Here is an 18,058-nt window from a genome sequence, read left to right as displayed (position 1 = left end):
GGGGCTCTGGGGAATGTGCACCAGGGAAACCACTCCTCCCCTCATGTTCACCAGGTTCCCACTGTGTCCCCAGACTGTGCCCACCTCTGCGGAACAGGCAGGGAGGGAGAAATAGGATCCTGCTCGTAATCAAGGATTCTCTATGCAGTTTCTGGAAACACAGATGTACCCAGAAAAATAAGGCTAAGCCAATGAATAACTGAGAAGGGAAAAAGTTAAACCAAAATTGACTAAGCGTAACTTCACAACAGAAAAGTATTACGGAGGTAGCAATTGCACTAAGTGGCTACCACCCTTAGAGCTGGGAAAACGAAGGTGAATGATTAGCATCGTTATGACAGAACACAGACCAGGTGAAGCTGAAACTCATACCTTAGAGGAGGGAGCGATGCTTGGCTGGTGCTGGTATCTCTGAGGATTCCCGACAGGGTTGGTCCCCCAAGTGTTGGAAAAACTTGAATGTGCATTCGGCTGCTGGGGCGAAGAAGCATCCCCTGAGTGATACTGACAGGAACCGGAAGTCCAATAAAGGAAACAGGAAACAAACAAGAAGAGCAGGTCCCTTCTCCCCTCCAGCTTTGCTCATAGTCTCCTAGTGCTTCCCTGTGGCATGACTTACCAGGGAGCAGCGAGCAAAGCAGAAAGGTGGTTACAGATGCCCAGTGCCAGCAACACAAAGGGGAATAGAGAAGGGTCATTTTGGAGCAGGGAGACAACTGCTTAAGAATGGGCACTGGTGAATAATCAAAGACAGAAAGAGATGCATCCCATTCAGGGGTTGATGCTATAAAGGTGCAAGGCACAAGAATCAGGAGAAGCAGAAAACTGCAATGAGAGGTAACCAGTAAACAAAAATGTAAGCCCTTAGAATTCACAAGTAAAATTTGAAGAGGGAGTAAATATAACACAGAATGTAGTATTAGGCGAAGCATTTGCATTGTGGACAGATGGTAGTGAGCCAGATAGGTCCTAAAGGATAAAACCTCAGGGACATGGACTTTGATTTAAATAAAAGTCTCATCAACTATTCAAAGTATGACCTTGGCAATTTTCTCAAAGTCTTTGAGTCTTATTGTCCTCATCTGCAAAGTGGGGTTAACAATGCTATCTAGGTTGCAATGTTATTGTAAAAAAGGGGTTGAGATAATTCTGGAAAAAATGCTTAGTAAAATGATAGGTATCAACAAAATATTCATTGTTTTCATATTTTTAAATCAATTTATAACTATAATTCTCATCAGTGATGCTGTGAAAGAAACTGTTCTTTGTGTCCTGATACTCACTTTTTCCTTTCAAACATAATAAGAGTGGAAGTTTTAGCTGGGCACATGGCCGTGCAGAGTAATGACCTCATTTCTCAGCTGTCCTCGTACCTGGAGCCAGGAGACTAAGTTTTGACCAATGGGACAATAAACCAAGAGATGCTGTGACTTCTGGGTGGTGACCTTAAAAGGAAAAGCTCTCCCCTCCTCCTCCTCCTTCCCTCCTTCTAAAATGCAGACATGGTGGGGAGTCATCTTAGACTTTATGGATGAGGTAGGGCAACACCCCGGGGATGGCAAAGCAACCAGATAAAAGGAGCCTGTTCATATAACAACCTCACACAGCCAACACAGCGGCTCAGACTTTGTGTGAGGGAGAAATGAGCTTCCATTGTGTTGAAATCACTGTGATTGGAAGTGAACTAGACTTGGTCACTGTCCTAATGGTGTATGCATTCTGGAAGCAAAGTATAGCTGTCATAAAGGTGTATCAGACAGGATACTTTTGGCTTTAAGAAGAAAGAATGATCAGACACTAAGAAGCTTTGAAATAAAGGTCTGCTTGTCTCACATGTAAGGGAACTGGAGTGGTTCCAGGGTTCACACGATGGCTCAGCGACATCAGGGCTTTGTGTCAGGTTTCCTTGATGTTCTTGGTTGGACCTACTCTCATGGTCGAAAGATAGCTGCCATAGCACCAAGCATCACATCCTCACACCCAAAATGTGTAAAACAAGAAAAACGGGGAAAGATGTGCTCTCTGTTTCTCTTCCATCAGGGTGTAAAGTCTTTGACAAGCCAAGTATCCTCGTCAGGTTTGGTACCAGACCCTCAGGTCCCGCTGGTCAGGATCGGAATCCATGCCAATGCGCTGACAGCAAAGGAGGCCAAGCCAGCAGGAAACTGACCATTTTCAGCCTCTGTAGGCTTTGGGAGGTGAGCTCTGCAGGAAAAATAAATGCAGTCTGGCAATGGTGTCCTCCACCTTTTCAGGAACCCTCCTTCACTTTCTGTCATTTTCCTGCAGGCAGATTAGTGCTGAAATGCTTCTCTAAATGTGCTTATTTATATCCTGCCTCTTGTTGAGTTATCCCCTTGTATTGCAAAGGAAATAGGGTAGGGTTAATTACTTTTTTGAAGAAATATTTGTAACTACTATTTAATTCAATTCCACCAGGCACCAGGCTCTGCGTTGAGTGCTCAGTACACATTATATCATTTAATAAAGCATGCTTTCTGAAAATTGCTAGTCATCTGCTTGTTACCTTCCAAAACACTGCATTTTGGTATGAATAAAAATAAAGCTGGATGATAGAAGGCACTGTGAATCAATTTTCAATATGCTCAAGAATCAACATTACAGAAAGCAGACATCTTATTACCTTGGCCAAACTACAGAAAGTGTTGGCTTAGCTTTTAGCTATGGATTTAAATCTGTTCTGATCATGGTGACAGAAAACACAACAGAAAACTAAAACATATCTGGCATTTTCCTGTCAAAGAAACCAACCATTCCTTAGGAAATGAGACATTAGTCAAGAATTTAGGTTGATTCACCAGGACCATTCTGGGACATATCAAAAAGTCTCAGAGTTCTTTTAATTGACTTAAATATTTACTGCTGAGTTGTACACTCTGCCAGTTATTTGCAATGCATAAGTTGCTGCACATTCTACTTTGGGCCCGGGGCTTGCCTTTAAATCTGCTGAGTTTAAGGAATTAGTGTTTAGAGACTTTATTAAAACTGTCACCATCACAGAGAGACGCGACTTTGGGTGGTGAACCAACAATGCAATATGCATATGATGTACTTGAGAATTGTACAACTGAAATGTGTCATTTTGTTAACCAATATGATTGCAGTAAATTCGATAAATATTTTTAAAAACCTGTCACCATCGCATCCTATCCCTCTTAAGCAAATTGTCGCGTTGTAGATCTGGCAGAAGCCTGCTGGGGGTGTGGTGGAGAAAGTTATTAAAAGAATGGTCCAATGAGACCAGACAGATTCCTTACCATGCAGCATGTGCAGGGTCTCCTGTCTTGGCTACAGCTACACTTACAAATGTTTATTCTCAACATAAACGGCCTAGAATCATTTGTTCTCAAATTTGGATATAGTCATAATCAAATAACAAGCATATTAAATTTACAGATTCTTCTATCTTACCCTAAAATGTGTAGTGAACAGGTCTAATTTAAAGTACATGATTCTTTATTTGTAACATAGGCCCCAGGTAGTTCTGATACAGGTAGACCGTATGACACAGATTATAATTTGACACAGATTATAATTTGAAAATTATTCATCTAGACCCTGCTTGGCCATCATCCACTTATCCAATTTTAAATGATAAAATTGAGTCTTTGCAAGTAACGTTGCAACTGGTCTGAAAATGGATTCCTTTAGAACTAAAATCACATAGGCTAAGTTATGCAATGGTTGGATCTCAGAACAATCAATGGCCATTGCTGTGTTGACTGGCTCGAGGTCTGTGTGCACACACACACACACACACACACACACACCCCCCGGCCTAGTGACTTGACAGAGGCAGGGCTGTTACAGTGCCCCATCTCCGTCACTTAGTGGACAAATTAGCAAGCATTTCAGGGACATAATTTAAAGAAAATAACCACTTCAAAACCACCAAGAACTGCTATAATCAAGTGTCCTGGTAGTTTTGTATACACTAGGATGACAATAAACTTGAGGCACTTTCTTCCAGGATAAACCCAATGTTAATGTTAATGTTAATGTTAATGTTAATGTTAATGTTAATGTTAATGTTAGAAACTTGGGGTAAAGGTTCAATACCCAAGCACTTCCAAATTCTCAAATCTTGCCCTGATAAATACTCTTACCTCCCCATAAAGTTCCTGAGAGAAATATCTCCAAATGCAGAAGTAGAATGTTTAGAACAAAAGAACCACTAAATGAAGAGCAGCACAAGGTCCTCCTACCATCTGACTCGGTTACGTGGCAGAATCAGAGCAAGTTTGCTTCTGGTGGACACCTAAGAGGTGCATCAAATTCCCTTCCTCTTTCTGCAAATCTGTCTTTTTAGACAGTTATACACGATCAAATCTATGGGGGTGGAGGGGACAAAGGGATGGAAGGCAGAGGGAGAGCACAAGAAGAGAGAAAATCAGTGGGCAAACGTGGAGAGCAGGCCCTGCCCTGGGTTATCTACCCCATCGTAAGCTGAGAGATATTGAATGATAAGTTACTATGATTCCCTAGGATGGTGGCCCTGCCCAGATCTTCTTACTATATGAAGTAAAATCATAAGAGATAGAGAAAGATGCCATTGCCACCTTTTTAAAAAAAGATTTTATTTATTTATTTTTAGAGAGGGAAGGGAGGGAGAAAGAGAGAGAGAGAAACATCAATGTGTGGTTGCTGGGGGCCATGACCTGCAACCCAGGCATGTGCCCTGACTGGGAATCGAACCTGCGATGCTTTGGTTTGCAGCCCACACTCAATCCACTGAGCTATGCCAGCCAGGGCTCCATTGCCACCTTTAAGGACTGTAAGCACACCTGTGACACCAGCATGGCCCCCAAGGAGTGCTTTGATCTGATTGATTGTATTAGCAACTGCTTCCTTGAAGTACAAAAGGGATAGGGTAGTGGTGGTGGGTGGAAAGTCCTAGTTTGCCCTGGCTAGGATTCATGTGATGATGGGTTTAGACACTGGCATGAAATGATCAATCTCTTCCTTCATCCCTATCCACCTTTCTAAACCACACCCACTTTCAGGTTTCAACTCAAACACACTCCTGCCTGACACCTAGGCAGGCAGTTCTTTCACTGTGATCACATGGGTCACACCTATGCCATTCATTAGCCAGCTCACCTGTTGACAGACAGTGAATAATTACGCTCATTAGAAAGGAATGGGACCCTTGCATGAATTCACAGAATAACCAAGAAGCATCTTAGACATGTGACTATGCCTTGTCTTCTGACCTGGATTCTCTGTTCTTCAAAGGTAACAACTCAGTTTTGAATATTTTTGTAATCTTTGTATCACCTGTAATGCATAATCCCAAAAAAGCTCTCCACTTCCAAACATTCCGTTTACAAACTTTCACAGAGACAAAAATTCTGACTCAGGCAAAGGGAAGCAATCCGCCAGCCATCAACAGATGGTTGGGAATGGCCCCCTGAGACTTGGCAATCGGGACTTTTATTAATTAACTGAATGTCTGAAGCAGTATCATGTCGTCAACTTATTTGCAATACAAAAGAAAACTATGAACATGCCAGTACATTTGAGAAATTGTTTGTGGGTTGAAAAATCAGAACTGTTAAATACATAACGTTCTTTTCCAAAACTTCACACAAATGTGCTGGCAGAGATTGCTTGTCAAGCATCCTGGGACTTCAGAACATGTTGCGCGTGGGTCACCGGCCAGCAGTGACCATGGAACGCTGTGGATGGCTCAACGATAAACACGCGAGAAAAAACAACACATGCACAGAGACAAACTAGTTTCTGTGGGGAAGTAGGGACGGAATGGCCACCCCCTCTAGTGGGGAGCGCGCTGATTTACCATCCATACCTGCTTTTATTAGGCTCATTTTGCATAATAATTCAGGTAAAGTACAGTACTCATTAGGGGAAGTAAGGAACTATAGAAAACAAAGAACTCTGCCGGTCTATTGAGTCGGGGTCAAAGAGCTGTAAGACTGAGGAACAAAATAACTTCCTCCTAAGACCCTTCTCATTCAACTGAGAGCAATCTAAACAAAGGAGGTTTCACAGTAATTTACATATTCTTTCTTAGGCCTGATCACCCTGGGGAATCCGCACTTCTCAGTACCGAGCTGCACCACCCTGTCATTGTTTCAGGCTTAGGTGTAGCAAGGGAACTAAGGCAACTGAGAGATAAGGAGATTTTCTCCCAGACGCTGAGAACTCAGGCTATGTCAGAGCCGAGGAGCGAGGGTCTATCACCCCCTTTTGCTGCAGCCCCCCAAGTCCTTCTTTTGGGGGGCCTCCCAAAGTGATCGTGCCTGTCTTAGGTCGTTCCCCCGTGGGGAATCTTACCCGTCTTTGGCTAACCGACCAAGCTTTTTGGGGGTTCAGTTATGAATAAAGCAGCAGAAGCAGCATTCCTGCCAGGGAGATAAGCTTTTGTCTCCTTGCTGGCTTACAGTTCCAACGGCGTTCCCTTAGCCTTAGCTAGGCGGGGGTTTCAGCTTCTGATACCAGTCAGGGCGGTTCCCAACAAGAACAAGTGAGCCATCCAACAGCCTTTTGGATCCTGACTGGGTCTTAAGTTAAAGAAGAGTTGGACTCTGTACCCCATGTAGTAAGTGCTTAGTAAACTTTTATCTAATTTCAATTTCTTTGACTTCACAATTAAATGTCAACCTTTTCAAATGCAGAACCACATCAAAGTCTTCTTTTACATCCCCCTCAGATGACCAAGCATGATATTAAATACCATTGTCAACCATAGAAAGAAAATGAGTAAAAAAAATAAATCAAAATTAGTCTGTGGCACATACATGTGTGTGAAATTCTACCTGCCAACCTAGACATTTTCTCTCCAAGAAAGAACCCAGGGAATGAAGGGAAAGGAAAGAACCTGGAGAAGATCTTCAGACACTTGTCTATAGTGGACCGTGTAAGTTAAGGTCAAATAGCCCATTTCTTCAGCCCAATTTCCATGCTCATTAAGTATATAACTTTAGGTGGGTTGCCTGGCTCTTCCATGCCTCAGTGGACTTTTCTGTGGCTGGGACTGACAATAACAGAAGGATCCATCTCATATTGACACTCTGAAGCTTAAAAGAGTTAGGGATGGGCAAACTATAGCCCACAGCCCAAATCTGGTCCACCACCTGCTTTTTATAAATAATTTTTCATTAGAGCAAACGCACACAGTCACACACATACAAGTTAATGCTTGTGAAGGTCTTGGAGCTTTGCCTTTCCCTCAGCAAATGCTCAGTGAACGTTCACTATTGTTCTTGTTGTGTCAGGAGACATACGTGATCTTGTGTGTCCTCACCTGAGAAATGGAAATGTTTAAACCCAATAATCTCTAGCTAATAACCTCTACCTAATTCTAGTTTGGACTATTCACTAAAAACATATGGTATTTGAAAGAAAACTATTGACAGGGGAAACAGAAACAGAAGAGAGTCAATTATTTGATGAGACGGTTTCTGCCTTGCCCTGACCAGCGTGGCTCAGTGGCTGGGTGTCGTTCCGCAAAGCAAAAGGTCACCAGTTCAATTTCCGGTCAAGGCCATGCCAGGGCCATGCCAGGGTTGCTGGCTCAGTCCCCTGAAAGAGGCAGCCAACCAATGTTTCTCTCTCTCACATCAATGTTTCCTTCCCCTCTTTCTCCCCATCTTACCCTCTCTCTAAAAATAAATCTTAAAAAAGGATTCTGCCTTCCCCTTCTGCACCCCAAATAAAAAGCAACTAAGTTCGGAAACAGGATATAAAAAGGGATAGTGATATTATAACAAGAAGAAAGAGACAATTTTTCACTCGGGGGTCTACTGCTTTTATTAACTGGGAGACAAATTCACTCAGAACTTTTAATTCTTCAAATAACAGGCGTTGTAAACACCATTATCTGTTTGCTTGTGCCTGTAGCATTTGCTATAATTCCTCAGATTAAAAACTGCAGCTTCTCACATTACAGGACAAGGATGGAGTGAGGAAGCCTTAACGCAGTTCGAGATATTCAAAGGTAAAAAAAGCTGCAAATGAAAATTATCACAATGAACAAGAATAAAATTATTATAAAACTGTCACATTTCCAATATTTCATATCACTTCTGACCATAAGCTCTGCAGCTATAAAAGCAATATCTTTTACTCCCCAGCGTGCAGTCGTGATGGTTCGCATTCTTCAAGGCTTATGATGTTAAAATGCCTTTAATTATGTTCTGGATAGCTATTCGTAAGGCATTCTTAAACCTCTCCAAGGTCAACGTCTTCCTTCTCACTGCTCCTCAGATCATCACTCTCTGATTCCAGCCTCACTGACACAATATTCGTTTTATCCTGGGGAAAGACACAATTGCTGAATTGGTCACACTGGCATCCGGGACGGGAGCAAGAATCGTCCCGGAAGGTTCCTTTGCCGGGCACTTGACGCCTGCGTGGGTCTCCTCTGCCTTTCTTTAGAGGTCAGCCAGACAGAAAATTCAGACTGCCACTTAATGGGATTCAAATCCGAGCACTGAGCACAGCAGCCACCTTTTGGGGCCATTCGGAGACCTTGAGTGTCAAGCAGATGGTAAGCGGCAGAGTCCCCTTACAGATCTGTGTTTCTGGCGGCACCTTGTAAGGGGGGGACGCGAAAACAATGTTGAGTCTCCAATAGCAGTGCTCAGTGGGCACCCTGCAACCTGAGAACCTAAGGCTAAACCTATTGTTTAGCCCGAATGTAAACAATTGCTGGCTATGCTGCATACAGTAATCGACTTCCCTTTCAAACCATTAATTTAAATGCTCAGACACCAAAACCCAAAAAAAGAATCAACTTCATGGATCGCTGGTCTTGTTAACAAAGAGCGAATGGAGTAAGTTATATTTCAGGAGCCCCGGGCTCACCAAGTTCTTGTTAAGGGCAGAGCAACTTTGGAAACGTCCTTGCCTTCAGGGACTTGCTTTTCATCCACATCCACATCCACCCACACAGACCCACGCATCTGTTTCCCTTCTGTGAAATGTCTGTAAGGCTGTGAAAAACAAGTGGGAAGGGAAACCAAAGCCCAGAGCTATGCAGGAAAAAGACCCAAGTACAACACAGGATATGAAATCACTTCCAAGGGCCACCCAAGTGATGAGGAACTACTTCATTTCCTTTTAACAATTTCTACTAGTAATTTCAGTGCCGTTTCTCTGCTTATTGAGAGAAATCTATGCCCATTATAGGAAATGGGGAACATACAGAGATGGTATGCAGTAAGTGCTACTACTCAGAAACCACCACTAATAACATTTTGATGCATTTTTACCTAATTTTTTTCTAAGCATCATTATATGGTCAATTTGTTTTACAGCTTTTCATTTCTAGCTTAGACCTAATCACAACCTTTAAATACTGTGCTTATTTATTTATTGTCTGTCACCCCCATCACTGACCTCAAACCCTCTTCCTCTTGTAAAAATTATGCTCCCAAGGGAAGAGTTGTTTCTAGTCTCTGCTCAACACTCAGTGGGTTGCTGAATGCACAAATAACTGAGGTTCTATTGAATGTGTCACTTCAGCTCTTGCATTTCTCTCCTAATGTGATGGCAGTATAGTGAGCGCACCTGTGTCTCACCACACGGCCCCTGCAATCCCTTCACTGACTCCAAGTGCCGTAAGAGCCGTAGTTCTCAGCAGCCTTGATAAGCTTCCTGCAAGAGCAGCTGGAGGATGCGGGGCATGGACTTTTCTTCCAGCCTAAGAGCTTCCCTCATTCCACAAACAGGGACATTCACGGAACCCTATGGACAGCCTGCAGCTATGACCTCTTATTGGCCTTGACCAACAAGAGGCAGGGGCCAGTGGGTAAATGCTTTCTCTTTTCATTCCTGAGGGACATGGTCCTAAGTTGTATTTAGAAGACCCTTTTGCAAACCCCGGTGGGACTGAGCATGTTCGCCACGGACAACATAAAAACACACCCTTGCTTGGGTTCTCCTTGTTTCACCCTGTGTCCTGCCAGCTTGCGGCACAGAATCCCCACCCCAAAGGCACAACCTACACACCAGCTTTTGTCTCAGATTCTGCTTCCTGGGAAATCAGCCTAAAATGATGGAATTTTTATACAGTATTATAAATGATTCACAACATATTTTTAATGGTTGTATAATAGTCTACTAAAATGAATTACTGTAGTCTGTGTACCAACTTTAATATTACTGGAACTTGAGAGTGTTTATAATTTTTAATCTTACACATAAAGTAATAATAATCAACCTCACATGTAATGCTTTTTCTTACTTTAGGAAACAGAATTAGTGAGTCAAAGTTAAGAATATTTTAAAGTTTCAGATCATATCGACTAACTAGTTTTCAAAAAAGCTGTATCATTTTACAGTCCATTAACAATATGTGAACAATATATGAACTTGTTTGTTTGTTTGTTTGTTTTACCTCATTGCAACTTTGTCAGCACTGAGTATTATCATTATTTCTATTTTTGGTAATTTGGGAGGTAGAACATCACTTTTCATTTTAATTTGCATTTGTTATTTCTAATACTTCCTCCTTTAATAACTTCTTCTTACTGAAGACAAATACTTTCCAGAAGTTTATGAACGTCTAAGTTAGCCATGTCATGCAACATGATCCAGACACCCAGCAGATGGCCATTGGAATCAGTGAGCGCTGGAGAGGAAGTCCAGGGAAGGCTTGAACTGGAACAAGAAAGTGAGTTCTGCAATTGAATAAATATGAATGCCCATTACGTGTCATTCACATGGGAAGGTATTAGAGATTCGAAGATAAAAAGGACCCAAAACTGTCATCTTGGAACTAATAGGCTAGTGATCATGCTAAAGAGAGAGCTGAATGTCTAGTCATTCTAGAGAAAGCTTCATTAAGTTTGGTTAGGTTGGAAAAAAAAATACTAGTTCAAAATCCTCCCAGAGAAGGTTAGGAAAAGTGGGTTGTTTGGGCTACGTTAAGTTTGGTTATGAAAAAAATTAGACAACACTGGTAGTTTAGAGCTAAACCTAACAGGTTTAAGCTCAAGTGCTACCAAGAGGGGGGTAGGTGGTAATATGATGCTATAATGAGAAGGCCTGAGCATAAAACTCAGGCAACCCCAGTTTCCACATGGAATCAACAACTTTTAGCGTGTGGCCTGGGGCAAGTTAATTTCTTTGGTCTTCGATTTTCTTATCAGTGCAATGAAGATTATAATAACCCCTTGGCAGGGTCATTATGTGAATTTAAATAAGAGAGTACATAAAAGAACCCAGGAACTTAAAATAGCATGACGTAAATTACCAAAAGAAAAGTCATAAAGAAAAAAATGATAGTGCTTTTTTAAGGTCAAAGACAAAATTACTCTGAGAACTGTATTTTGTCAAGTAAAATATATCAATGTCATATTTGACTGTAAAAAGATAAACCCCAGACCAGAGTCTGAAAATGGAGGAAAGACTCTAGAAGGTAGAAACTACTAAAGAGATAGGTAACAACAAAAAACAAACAACAACAACAAAAAACAAACAACAACAACAACAAACAACAACAACAACAAACAACAGTCATTAAAGAAACTGTCCCAACAACTTTTCCAAGAATGAAGGATATGAATGCAGTATACAGATGATGCGTTACAGAGCTGTACACTTGAAACCTGTATAATTGTATTAAGCAATGTCACCCAAATAAATTCAATTATAAATTAAAAATATGCATGCCCTCTTTCTAGCGATGCAGTCACAGAAAGAATTTTCCCATTTAAATAACAACACCAGTATGGGGGAAAAAAAGAATTAAGGATATGAAACAGTAACATAAAAGTTGTTTGCTACATGGTGGCTATAGGTAATAACACTGTATGGTGTAATTGAAATTTACTGTGAGAATAGACCTGACATGTTCTCATCAACATACACACAAAAGGTAACTATGAGAGGTGATGGATATGTTAATTAAATTCACAATATAGATGTAAATCAAATCATCACATTGTACATCTTAAATATATACAATTTTTATTTGTCAATTATACCTCAATAAAACTGGGGAAAATATAAAAATGGCTTTTCCTTACCTGCTCACCAAAATTGGATCTGCAAATTTCGACAAAAAAAGTTTTTGTGAAAATTTTGTATTTAATAATTATCTTAAATTGCATACTTTGTAATTAGTAGGACTGAAGACATTCCTCACATTGACATAATAAAAATATCTCTTATAAAAATGACCCTTGCTGGGCGATGTTGAGATGCAACCCCTCCTCCTGCTTCCGGAACTACAACACGAACACCTCTGGGATGCATGCACTAACACTTTGACTGAGGGAGTCACTTCATGACATACATGATGTCAAATCACCACATGATACATTGTAAGGGTATCACAGTTTTTTTGTCAACCCTTCCTCAGTAAAATTTGGGGGAAAAAACAAACACCTCTAAAATCTTTGCTGTGCACATAGTTTAGTACCAAGTGTGTGAACTAATATGTATATATGGATTTAAGATTACTAGTAGCTCTCATTTTTCCCATAGCCAGGGCCAATTTATTTTTTTAAAAAAAAGGTTAGACTGGAGAATTATAGAAAGTTTACATACATACCTGAAATGTTTTTCTACTAATCTTTGTATTTCCATCCAATGCCTGCTCACCAAGTGAAGTCCTCCCAGTTAGCTTTCCCATTATCTTTCTTATTTAAACCCTAACTATAATATAGCATTAATTTCTATTTCTATTTCTCTGTAGGGGGACAAGAAATTAAAGACAGTTGCAAAGTAATTTGGGTACAGAATCCTTCTAGATCCTTAAAATTTTTTCAAACATTTTGCTGTTGTTTCTCCCAGGTTTAATTTAATGTTATTTTCTTAAACAACTGATCTTTACTGAGACTTGCCATCATTATTAACAATAAATAAAAGCTATCTTAATTGCTTAATCAGCATAATAGTTCTATAAATTAATTGATTATAATAAAAAGTCTGTAGCAAACGATAGGAAGTAACAGATACCTCTATGTTGGTAAGCATACAACTTGATAGGTAAAGGTGTATGTGCATGAGTGGGGTCCCTGAGGTGACCTAATATGACATCTATTTCCAGCAGTATGGCATACTAGACAATTCTAAATAAACTTCTTGAAAGAAAGAGCTAAAATATTGAATAGAACATATGTATGTGTATATATATATTTTTTTTCAATCATCTAAAAAGTATTGTTGAGTTGGCACAAAGGAAAGTAATTCACAGAGGAGAAAAAAAGAAAAGGTGAAGTAGAAACCTTGAAAAATAGAAGGATACCAAAATGAGATTATATGTAGAGATTTTTGGTAAGTCCTGTTGTTCTTAACTTTGTACTTTAACATTGTGAAAGATGCAGGGGGCCGGAGTGAACGTGTAGGATCAGCCCAAGGATGGAGCCTATGAAGACAAACCTCACAGGGCTCAGCCCCCAAGGGCAACATCCTCACAGTAAAAAGAGACTCAAGAGAAATAGCATTTAGCAATTCATTGCATTTACTGATTCTGCACTCAGTGAAAAGGGAAAAAAATCACTTGATAATTTGTTACCAATGGGAAATCACTATAGAAGCTTATAATACAAATTTATATTTCCATTTTGGTAAAAAAAAATCCCACAGCAAAGTAATTCTATCTTGGTAATGCTGTCAAAAGACCTGGACAGATCAAAAAAAGTGGTTTAGAGGAATCCAACTACACACAGATAAAGTGCCCAGGACAATGAGCAAATCACACCCAAAAATAACAAAACACAAAAGGAAACATAAAGCTGACAGCCGGGACATACCAAGAGATGGCAATACCAGAACTGAAAGTCCTCAGCAACTACAATATCAGATGCAGAACATAAAATATACAAATTCAATATGGTTTTAAGAAATGATAAGCTTGAAAATATAAGCAATGGGGGAAAAATTGGGACAACTGTAATAGAACCACAATTAAAAAGAGAACAACTAAACAGAGTTGGAAAAGATCCCAATTACACTCCTGGAAATAAAAACTAATTAATTAAAATTAAAAATGCAATGGGTAAATTAAATAACAAATCAAAGACAACAGCCAAGGGTGTGAGAAGCTAAACGATAGGTCCAGATAAATTACGTAGGATCATCTCAGAAAGAAAAGTCATTGAAACATTAAGGAAGCTAAACGACATAGGGGACACAGGGATAATGTCTGGCATAAACATAACTGCTGGCTCAGAAAGAAAAATTACATCAGTCAGAATGGGCTAATCTATGGTGCAGCAACAGTGTAAGCCCCTAATTTACCAGCTTAACAAAATGAGTGTATTTTTTACTCACACAAAGTCCAATGCAAATCAGGCAACTGTTTAGGGAAATATTTTCCCCTGGGTGCCCCAGGGATTTTGTGGCCCTTCCCGCTCAACAAGTGGTCTCCGCAGCTGCTTCCAAAAGAGAAGAGCAAGCTGGAGGGGTCCCAGAATAAGCAGAAATGGTACGGCAAAAACACAGCATTATCCCTGCCTCCGTTTGCTCTTCAGTCATCACATCATTTTGGTTTTGTTCCCACACATAGAACACACTCAGCCCCAATCCAAAGTCCCATCTAGCCATCCCCCTCAGTTCAAAACCCAAGAATTCTGAGTCATATTTAGATTAGTCTCAGGAACAGAGCACCTCTTGTTCCTAAGAGCCAGAAACTAAAAAGTTACCATAAATCCCCAGGCTACCAAATCAACCACGGTGAAACAAGAACAAAATCATTACAATAAGTGTTCCCATTCCGAGAGGAGAAGAGTGGGAGGCTGACACGAGTCGCTGAAGTCTGCAGTGCACACGCTGCATGTGCTCCTCACTCAAGAAACGAGTCTCTTCAGTGAGCCCTGATTCCCTCCTGGGGAAGGCTTTTTGTCCATTGGTTTCATGTCTGTGGTGCCACTCTCTGTAACGCTGTTCCTTTTCATCACTAGCCTTGGCCACATGGGAAGTGGGCTTGGGGAGTCAGCCACCCGTTGTGGTCTGCCCGGGTTTCACGACTGACTTCCTGTTTATGGGAAGTTGGAACCGACAGGCTATTTTAAATCTGAAAAACAAAAAATACCATCTGTGTCTTAAAAAAATCCATGCCCATGATTTCTTTGTCAATATAGGTTTCCTCAAAACGTATTAAGCCTCTGATCTATTTGCTTTCAGTCAGTTGCATGTGCTGATAATGACACCTGAACTACGCTTAGAGACATTGTTTTCAGATATGATTTCTTTGTTTTCCCATCCCACCCACCCCTGTCTCTTGATCTGCTGGCAGATACAAACAATCTGGAGTAAGGAGTGGGGTCGCCAAACCTATCATGTGGCTTTATCCTGGGTCATTTTATTTATTGACAGGTTTTACTGGTTGCAACTTTTAGATCTTTTGATGTTCTCAATTCTGTCAGACAGGGGTGTCAAACTCATTTTCACCAGGGGCCACATCAGCTTCACAGTTGCCTTCAAAGGGTCAAATGTAATTTTAGGGCTGTATAAATGTAAACTACTCCTTAACTAGGGACAAGGAGCTCAGCGCTGCTGTTGGGTAGAAACAAGGTGCCAGGCCAAATAAAACAAGGTGGAGGGCCAAATTCGGCCCACGGGCCTTGTGTTTGCTGCCTGTGCTGTAAAGTTCTGACTTTCCAAAATATCTTTATTTCCTCTTATTGTGCTTGCAAACTGGCCCCATGTCTCCTGAGCAAATCCCATTTTTATAACATTGTCACGAGTTGAGTTTCCCAGAAAGCGCATTTCAGCGTGGAGTTTCCATGTATAGGATTTCTGTTAAGGTATGACCTTGGGGTCCGCTCCTGTCAAAGGGAGAGGACGGTGGCAGGATGGAAGAGAGGGAGAAACTGAGATGTGAAGAAGATAGTAACAGCCTCTGCCTAACCCTCGGGGAACTGAGGAGCTCAGGTGGTCCAAGAAAACTGTCACGACTGGGACCCAAATCATGGCTGTTTATACATCTGTTTAGGTCACAGTCACAACCAGGACTAGTCACAACCAGGAAGGTTGTGACTTTGGGCAGATGGCTGTCTGCAGCTCAGGGCTTCTGTGAAAAAGCTGTTGTAGTAATGTAACTATCAGAAACAAGGGACTGAGTCCTTCTGTGGATAGAAATCTAGGCAACACCTCTCCTTGTCCATCACAGGTTATCCTTTGTGTGTCTCCACTACACTTCTTACTATTTTTGAGGAGCACCTTCTTCCTGGCTCCAGGAGGCCTCTCTTTTAGGGGAGGGGAACTTGGAAGAGGAAGGTTAATGGAACAAAAAGCAGCCCCACTACTGTAGATGGTATCTGGGCCAAAGCTGATATTCAATGTTACGATCTTCTTCCGTAGGATAAAATCTATGACCCACTTGCATAATTTTTTGATCCCCTGGTCCAACATACTATTACATGGGATGGACCAGTGGTCACAGATCTGTGAGTCCCTCAATTGTGGTGCTAGGTGAGGCCCTACAGGCAACATAGAAAAATGTGTACACAGACTATGTGTCTATTCCTGTAAGAACCTATCACTGGACCGTCAATGGTAGACAGAGCAAATTGTAGTAGTCAACTTGCCACCAAAGTGGCTATTGGACCCTCATGAAATAGTGCTGTGTCAGGGCCTTGTCCTTGGTGCCTGGTGTTGATTATTTAGACATTTGGCAGCAGCAGTAGCTACATCAGGCTTGGTGAGTGTGAGTCCATATTATCAAGACCATTCATGGCACCATCTCTGTCCTATGGTCATCTCATTCACCTGTCCATTATCTAGCACCAGGGTGACAGAGGCTGGCCAATGTCAATCAGCCAAGTTATCTGTTCCTCTCCCACAGAGGATGCTTTCTGATGGGCGTTAATATGTCTTACCAAGGTCTTCACACCTAGCATGCACTCTCATATGCTCACCCCTCTGCCTCTATCTTAATTATCTTTTCCCTGGCCATCTAATATTTCTCTTTCTAGATGTCTGACCCACTGTCCAGGGTAGTTGCATCTTCCCATAAATCAATATATATTTGAACCTGAGGAGGTCACTCTTCTGGCCCCACAAAGTTGATGATCAGGGCACTGCTTGTATATCTGCCAAACCTAGATGGGACAGAAATCCTCTCTACCCACATCCCATTGTCCATAACTCGGTCACATCATTCCTAATTGAAAGGGAGGCTAGATAAGCTAATCTTGTTCTGTGCCTGGTACATTCAAAGCATTGTGTTTGACACAGAGATAATAGAGAATGGAAAAAAGGCAGTGTTCAAATTAACAATTGTTGAGAATTTTCCAAAGCTATTTAAAGACACCAGGTCTCAGAACTAATAATTGAAACATAACCCTAAGGGATTAAATAAAAAGTATCTACACCTGAATCATAAGAATAACACTGAAGAACACCAAGAAAAAAGAGAAAGTCTTAAAAGACAGATTGACCACAAAGGAATGGAAATTAGACCCACGATGATTTATCAACAGCAACAATAAAAACCAGATAGTCATGAAATAATATTTTCCATGTATGAGAAAAAATTTGAGATATTATTCAAGAAAAAGAATAAAGACACTTTCAGATAAATAATATATGAGAATCTCAACCTGGTACAGACACTCTCTAGAGTACCATCCATGGAATGTGCTTTATACAGAAAGGAAATGATCACTGATAGAATAATTGAGATAGAATGGTAGAGAAAAAATGGAGGAGAATTAAAACACAGAAAAACAACTAGATTTAAATTGGGGGGAAAAGTGATCACGATTAAATTATTTAAGGTCTTTGACTCTCTGGGAGGATAATAAAGTGGAGGGGGTGGTGATGGTGATGGTTATATAAATATGTTAAAGGTGCCATAGTAAAAAAAATACACTGAGCCCACAACATCCAAACATACAGAGGAAAAAATAAAATGAGGAGATTATTTTACATGTATACTACCTATAAGTATAATAATATGATTATATTAGAAAGCATCCGAATGAAATAGTATATTTTTAGGTGTATATAACAAGCCATGAAGGACATTTAGAGCAAATTCAGCACAGGGGTCGCCCCGGGGAGAGTGCAGGGGGAGGGGGAGCAGCACGAGAAATGCAAGGACGGAGGGGCCCCGAGG

Source organism: Phyllostomus hastatus, unplaced genomic scaffold (assembly GCF_019186645.2).
Source record: "Phyllostomus hastatus isolate PE091 unplaced genomic scaffold, TTU_PhHast_1.1 phas_contig_196, whole genome shotgun sequence".
Lineage (NCBI taxonomy): Eukaryota > Metazoa > Chordata > Mammalia > Chiroptera > Phyllostomidae > Phyllostomus > Phyllostomus hastatus.
Note: the sequence above shows the minus strand (reverse complement) of the source record.